This window comes from Cuculus canorus, chromosome 5 (genome assembly GCF_017976375.1).
Source record: "Cuculus canorus isolate bCucCan1 chromosome 5, bCucCan1.pri, whole genome shotgun sequence".
Classification (NCBI taxonomy): Eukaryota; Metazoa; Chordata; class Aves; order Cuculiformes; family Cuculidae; genus Cuculus; species Cuculus canorus.
The window spans coordinates 46332277-46340274 of record NC_071405.1 but is presented as its reverse complement, the minus strand read 5'-3'; positions in this window follow the sequence as shown (position 1 = coordinate 46340274).

Here is a 7998-nt window from a genome sequence, read left to right as displayed (position 1 = left end):
GAAAATAAAAACAAGCAATAGTCACCACTGGTGGTGATGTTGCCACCACCAACATCAACAATCTGAAAGTCTTAGTGACCTAGAATACAAGCAGCATTCTGGGCTAGTCCGTTCCCCTTAGCTATTATTGGTGAATGCTCCATATTCACCAGCGAGCTTTCCTGAGCACATTCCTGTCGCAGCTCCCCAATCTATGCTTAAGCAGAATCCTAAACATCCAGTGCAGTGACATGTCAGCAAAAGATCCAATTCTCATGCAGCTTTCTAGAAAACAAGCAACTTCCCTCGGTTGCTTAAGCAGAAAGTTTTTCTAGTGAACAGAGAAATCACAGATGAAGAATCTATAGTACAGTCTCCTTCTAGTGGCGATTTGCAGTTGGTAATAAAAGCGCTCCCGGGACAAACAGCTAACCAGAAGGAGCATTCTGGGCTGCAATTGGTTAACTTTTCTAATTCAACAAAGGCCTTTATGAGCACTTTCTTGTCGCATCTCCCCAATCTATAAGTAAGCACACTCTTGTACATACAGTGCAGTGACAGTTAAGCAACAGATCTGATTCTCAGGCATCTCTCTAGGAAACAGAATCCTAAACATCTACTGCAGTGACAGGTCACCAAGAGATCCGATGCTACTGCAGCTGTCTGGGAAACAAAATCAAAAGGTTGCTTAGGCAGAAAGGTTTTGGGGTGAACAAGGGAATCACAGGTGAAGATTCTGTAGTGCAATTTTCTTCTACTGGCGATTTGCAATCGGCAACGAAACTGATATCGGGACAAAGAGTTAACGAACAGCAGCATTCTGGGCTAGCACGTCCCCCTTAGCTGCTATTCGTGAATGTTCCCAATTCACCAGCGAGCTTTCCTGAGCACATTCCTGTCGCAGCAGCCCAATCTATACTGAAGCAGAATCCTAAACATCTAGTGCAGTGACAGGTCAGCAAGAGATCCGATTCTCATGCAGCTGTCTAGGAAACAAGCAACTTCAAACGGTTAGTTAAGCAGAAGATTTTGCTGTGAAAAGGCAAATCACAGATGAAGAATCTATAGTGCAGTATTCTTCTATTGGCGATTTCATAATGCAATGAAAGCTCACTCGGAACAGAGAGCTAAACAGCAGCACCGTTCTGGGTTAGCACGTACCCCTTTGCAGCTATTGGCGAATGTTTCCAATTAGCCAGCGAGCTTTCCTGAGCCGATACCTGTCGCAGCTGCCCAATCTCTACTGAAGAAGAATCCTAAACATCTAGTGCAGTGACAGTTCAGTAAGAGATCTGATTCTCAGGCATCTTTCTAGGAAACAAGAAACATCCTACGGTTGGTTAAGCAGAAAGTTTTGGCTGTAATTAGGGGAATCACAGATGAAGAATCTATAGTGCAGTGTTCTTCTATTGGCTATTAGCATAATGCAATGATAGCAAACCCGGGACAGAGAGCTAAACAGCAGCAGCGTTCTGAGTTAGCACGTTCCCCTTAGCAGCTATTGGCGAATGTTCCCAAATCACCAGCGAGCTTTCCTGAGCACATTCCTGTCGCAGCTCCCAATCTATACTGAAGTAGAATCCTAAAATTCTAGAGCAGTGACAGTTCAGCAAGAGATCCGATTCTCATACAACTGTCTAGGAAACAAGAAAATTCAAATGGTTGGTTAGGCAGAAAGGCTTGGCTGTGATCAGGGGAATCAAAGATGAATAATCTCTACTGCAGTGTTCTTCTACTGGCGATTAGCATAATGCAATAATAGCAAACCAGGGACAGAAAGCTAAACAGCAAGAGCGTTCTCGGTTACAACGTTCCCCTTAGCGGCTGTTGCCGAAAGTTCCCAATTTACCAGAGAGCTTTCCTGAGCACATTCCTACCGAAGCTACGCAATCTATACTTAAGCAGAATCCTAAACATAGCCTGATCACAGCAAAACAAGCAACTTCAACGGTTGGTTAGGCAGAAACGTTTTGCTGTGATCAGGGGAATCACAGAAGAAGAATCTATAGTGCAGTGATCTTATATTAGCGATTTGCATATTGCAATGAAAGCACACCATGGACAGAGAGCTAAACAGCAGCAGCCTTCTCGATTAGAACATTCCCCTTAGCAGCTGTTGCCGAAAGTTCCCAATTTACCAGAGAGCTTTCCTGAGCACATTCCTACCGAAGCTACGCAATCTATACTTAAGCAGAATCCTAAACATAGAATGCAGTGACAGTTCACCAAGAGATCTGATTCTCATACAGCTTTCTAGGAAACAAGAAACTTCCCACGGCTGCTTAGGCAGAAAGATTTTGCAGTGAACAAGGGTATTCTATTGCCGATAGATTCTCATGGAGCTTTCAGGGAAACAAGCAACTTCCCATAGTCCGTTAGGTAGAAAGGTTTTGCAGTGAACAGGGGAAACACAGATGAAGAATCTATAGTGCAGTGTTCTTCTATTGGCGATTTGCAATCGGCAACGAAAGTGATATCGGGAGAAAGAGTTAACGAACAGCAGCATTCTGGGCTAGCACGTCCCCCTTAGCTGCTATTGGTGAATGTTCCCAAATCACCAGCGAGCTTTCCTGAGCACAGTCCTGTGGCAGCCACCCACTCTATACTGAACCAAAATCCTAAACATCTAGTGCAGTGACAGGTCAGCTAGAGATCCGATTCTCATACAGCTGTCTAGGAAACAAGCAACTTCAAACGGTTAGTTAGGCAGAAAGCTTTGGCTGTGATTAGGGGAATCACTGATGAAGAATCTATAGTGCAGTGATCTTATATTAGCTATTTGCATAATGCAATGAAAGCAAACCCGGGACAGAGAGCTAAACAGCAGCAGCCTTCTGGGTAGGCATGTGCCCCTTAGCAGCTATTGGTGAATGTTCCAAAATCACCAGCGAGCTTCCCTGAGCACATTCCTGTGGCAGCAGCCTAATCTATACTGAAGCAGAATCCTAAACAACTAGTACAGTGACAGGTCAGCAAGAGATTCGATTCCCATACAGCTGTCTAGGAAGCAAGCAACTTCAAACGGTTAGTTAGGCAGAAAGGTTTGGCTGTGATTAAGGGAATCACAGATGAAGAATCTATAGTAGAGTGTTCCTTTATTGACGATTTGCGGTTTGCAATGAAAGCGCTCCCGGGAGAATGAGCTAACGAGAAGCAGCTTTCTGGGCTAGCACGTTCACCCGTAGCTTTTATTAGTCAATGATTCCAATACATCAGCGAGCTTTCCTGAGCACATTCTTGTCGCAGCTCCCCAATCTATACTGAAGCAGAATCCTAAACTATAGTGCAGTGACAGGTCAGCAAGAGATCCGATTCTCATACAGCTGTCTAGGAAACAAGCAACTTCAAACGGTTAGTTAGGCAGAAAGCTTTGGCTGTGATTAGGGGAATCACTGATGAAGAATCTATAGTGCAGTGATCTTATATTAGCGATTTGCATAATGCAATGAAAGCAAACCCGGGACAGAGAACTAAACAGCAGCAGCCTTCTGGGGAGGCATGTGCCCCTTAGCAGCTATTGGCAAATGTTTCCAATTCACCAGCAAGCTTTCCAGAGCACATTCCTGTCGCAGCTACCTACTCTATACTGAAGCAGAATCCTATACATAGAATGCAGTGACAGGTCAGCAAGAGATTCGATTCCCATACAGCTGTCTAGGAAGCAAGCAACATCAAACGGTTAGTTAGGCAGAAGATTTTGCTGTGAAAAGGCGATTCACAGAAGAAGAACCAACAGTGCAGTATTCTTCTATTGGCGATTTCATAATGCAATGAAAACTTTCCCGGAACAGAGAGCTAAACAACAGCAACGTTCTGCTTTAGCACCTTCCCCTTAGCAGCTATTGGCGAATGTTTCTAATTCACCTGCGTGGTTTCCTGAGCACACTCTTGTCGCAGCTCCCCAATCTATAATGAAGCAGAATCCTAAACATAGAATGCAGTGACAGGTCAGCAAAAGATCCTATTCTCATGCAGCTGTCTAGGAAACAAGCAACTTCAACGGTTGGTTAGGCAGAAACGTTTTGCTGTGATCAGGGGAATCACAGAAGAAGAATCTATAGTGCAGTGATCTTATATTAGCGATTTGCATATTGCAATGAAAGCACACCATGGACAGAGAGCTAAACAGCAGCAGCCTTCTCGATTAGAACATTCTCCTTAGCAGCTGTTGCCGAAAGTTCCCAATTCACCAGAGAGCTATCTTGAGCACATTCCTACCGAAGCTACGCAATCTATACTTAGGCAGAATCCTAAACATAGAATGCAGTGACAGTTCACCAAGAGATCTGATTCTCATACAGCTTTCTAGGAAACAAGAAACTTCAACGGTTGGTTAGGCAGAAACGTTTTGCTGTGATCAGGGGAATCACAGAAGAAGAATCTATAGTGCAGTGATCTTATATTAGCTATTTGCATAATGAAAACCCGGGACAGAGAGCTAAACAGCAACAGCCTTCTGGGGAGGCATGTGCCCCTTAGCAGCTATTGGCAAATGTTTCCAATTCACCAGCAAGCTTTCCAGAGCACATTCCTGTCGCAGCTACCTACTCTATACTGAAGCAGAATCCTATACATAGAATGCAGTGACAGGTCAGCAAGAGATTCGATTCCCATACAGCTGTCTAGGAAGCAAGCAACTTCAAACGGTTAGTTAGGCAGAAAGGTTTGGCTGTGATTAAGGGAATCACAGATGAAGAATCTATAGTAGAGTGTTCCTTTATTGACGATTTGCGGTTGGCAATGAAAGCGCTCCCGGGATAATTAGATAACGAGCAGCAGATTTTTGGGCTAGCCCGGTCCCCTTAGCTTTTACTGGTCAATGATTCCAATACATCAGCGAGCTTTCCTGAGCACATTCTTGTCGCAGCTCCCCAATCTATACTGAAGCAGAATCCTAAACATCTAGTGTAGTGACAGTTCAGTAAGAAATCTGATTCTCAGGCATCTTTCTAGGAACCAAGCAACTTCCCACGGTTGCTTAGGCAGAAAGGTTTTGGGGTGAACAAGGGAATCACAGATGAAGAATCTATAGTGCAGTGTTCTTCTATTGGCGATTTGCAATCGGCAACGAAAGTGATATCGGGACAAAGGGCTAACGAGGAGCAACGTTCTGGGCTAGCCCGTTCCCCTTAGTTGTTATTGGTGAATGTTCCCAATTCACCAGCGAGCTTTCCTGAGCACATTCCTGTCGCAGCAGCCCAATCTATACTGAAGCAGAATCCTAAACATCTAGTGCAGTGACAGGTCAGCAAGAGATCCGATTCTCAGACAACTGTCTAGGAAACAAGCAACTTCAAACGGTTAGTTATGCAGAAGATTTTGCTGTGAAAAGGCGATTCACAGAAGAAGAACTAACAGTGCAGTATTCTTCTATTGGCGATTTCATAATGCAATGAAAACTTCCCTGGAACAGAGAGCTAAACAAGAGCAACGTTCTGCTTTAGCACCTTCCCCTTAGCAGCTATTGGCGAATGTTTCTAATTCACCTGCGAGCTTTCCTGAGCACATCCTTGTCGCAGCTCCCCAATCTATACTGAAGCAGAATCCTAAACATAGAATGCAGTGACAGGTCAGCAAAAGATCCTATTCTCATGCAGCTGTCTAGGAAACAAGCAACTTCAACGGTTGGTTAGGCAGAAATGTTTTGCTGTGATCAGGGGAATCACAGAAGAAGAATCTATAGTGCAGTGATCTTATATTAGCGATTTGCATATTGCAATGAAAGCACACCAGGGACAGAGAGCTAAACAGCAGCAGCCTTCTGGGGAGGCATGTGCCCCTTAGCAGCTATTGGCAAATGTTTCCAATTCACCAGCAAGCTTTCCAGAGCACATTCCTGTCGCAGCTACCTACTCTATACTGAAGCAGAATCCTATACATAGAATGCAGTGACAGGTCAGCAAGAGATTCGATTCCCATACAGCTGTCTAGGAAGCAAGCAACTTCAAACGGTTAGTTAGGCAGAAAGGTTTGGCTGTGATTAGGGGAATCACAGATGAAGAATCTACAGTACAGTAATCTTCTAATGGCCATTTGCATAATGCAATGAGAGCACAACCGGGACAGAGAGCTAAACAGCAGCAGTGTTCTGGGTTAGAACGTTCCCCTTTGCAGCTATTGGCCAATGTTCCCAATTTACCAGCGGGCTTTCCTGAGCATATTCTTGTCGCAGCTCTCCAATCTATACTTAAGCAGAATCCTAAATATAGAATGCAGTGACAGCACAGCAAGAGATCCGATTCTCATACAGCTGTCTAGGAAACAAGCAACTTCAAAAGGTTGGTTAGGCAGAAAGGTTTGGCTGTGATTAGGGGAATCAAAGATGAATAATCTCTACTGCAGTGTTATTCTACTGGCGATTAGCATAATGCAATGAAAGCAAACCCGGGACAGAGAGCTAAACAGCAGCAGCCTTCTGGGGAGGCATGTGCCCCTTAGCAGCTATTGGCAAATGTTTCCAATTCACCAGCAAGCTTTCCAGAGCACATTCCTGTCGCAGCTACCTACTCTATACTGAAGCAGAATCCTATACATAGAATGCAGTGACAGGTCAGCAAGAGATTCGATTCCCATACAGCTGTCTAGGAAGCAAGCAACTTCAAACGGTTAGTTAGGCAGAAAGGTTTGGCTGTGATTAAGGGAATCACAGATGAAGAATCTATAGTAGAGTGTTCCTTTATTGACCATTTGCGGTTGGCAATGAAAGCGCTCCCGGGATAATTAGATAACGAGCAGCAGATTTTTGGGCTAGCCCGGTCCCCTTAGCTTTTAACTGGTCAATGATTCCAATACATCAGCGAGCTTTCCTGAGCACATTCTTGTCGCAGCTCCCCAATCTATACTTAAGCAGAATCCTAAACATCTAGTGTAGTGACAGTTCAGTAAGAAATCTGATTCTCAGGCATCTTTCTAGGAACCAAGCAACTTCCCACGGTTGCTTAGGCAGAAAGGTTTTGGGGTGAACAAGGGAATCACAGATGAAGAATCTATAGTGCAGTGTTCTTCTATTGGCGATTTGCAATCGGCAACGAAAGTGATATCGGGACAAAGGGCTAACGAGGAGCAACGTTCTGGGCTAGCCCGTTCCCCTTAGTTGTTATTGGTGAATGTTCCCAATTCACCAGCGAGCTTTCCTGAGCACATTCCTGTCGCAGCAGCCCAATCTATACTGAAGCAGAATCCTAAACATCTAGTGCAGTGACAGGTCAGCAAGAGATCCGATTCTCAGACAACTGTCTAGGAAACAAGCAACTTCAAACGGTTAGTTATGCAGAAGATTTTGCTGTGAAAAGGCGATTCACAGAAGAAGAACTAACAGTGCAGTATTCTTCTATTGGCGATTTCATAATGCAATGAAAACTTTCCCGGAACAGAGAGCTAAACAACAGCAACGTTCTGCTTTAGCACCTTCCCCTTAGCAGCTATTGGCGAATGTTTCTAATTCACCTGCGAGCTTTCCTGAGCACATTCTTGTCGCAGCTCCCCAATCTATACTGAAGCAGAATCCTAAACATAGAATGCAGTGACAGGTCAGCAAAAGATCCTATTCTCATGCAGCTGTCTAGGAAACAAGCAACTTCAACGGTTGGTTAGGCAGAAACGTTTTGCTGTGATCAGGGGAATCACAGAAGAAGAATCTATAGTGCAGTGATCTTATATTAGCGATTTGCATATTGCAATGAAAGCACACCATGGACAGAGAGCTAAACAGCAGCAGCCTCTCGATTAGAACATTCCCCTTAGCAGCTGTTGCCGAAAGTTCCCAATTCACCAGAGAGCTATCTTGAGCACATTCCTACCGAAGCTACGCAATCTATACTTAGGCAGAATCCTAAACATAGAATGCAGTGACAGTTCACCAAGAGATCTGATTCTCATACAGCTTTCTAGGAAACAAGAAACTTCCCACGGCTGCTTAGGCAGAAAGATTTTGCAGTGAACAAGGGTGTTCTATTGCCGATAGATTCTCATGGAGCTTTCAGGGAAACAAGCAACTTCCCATAGTCCGTTAGGTAGAAA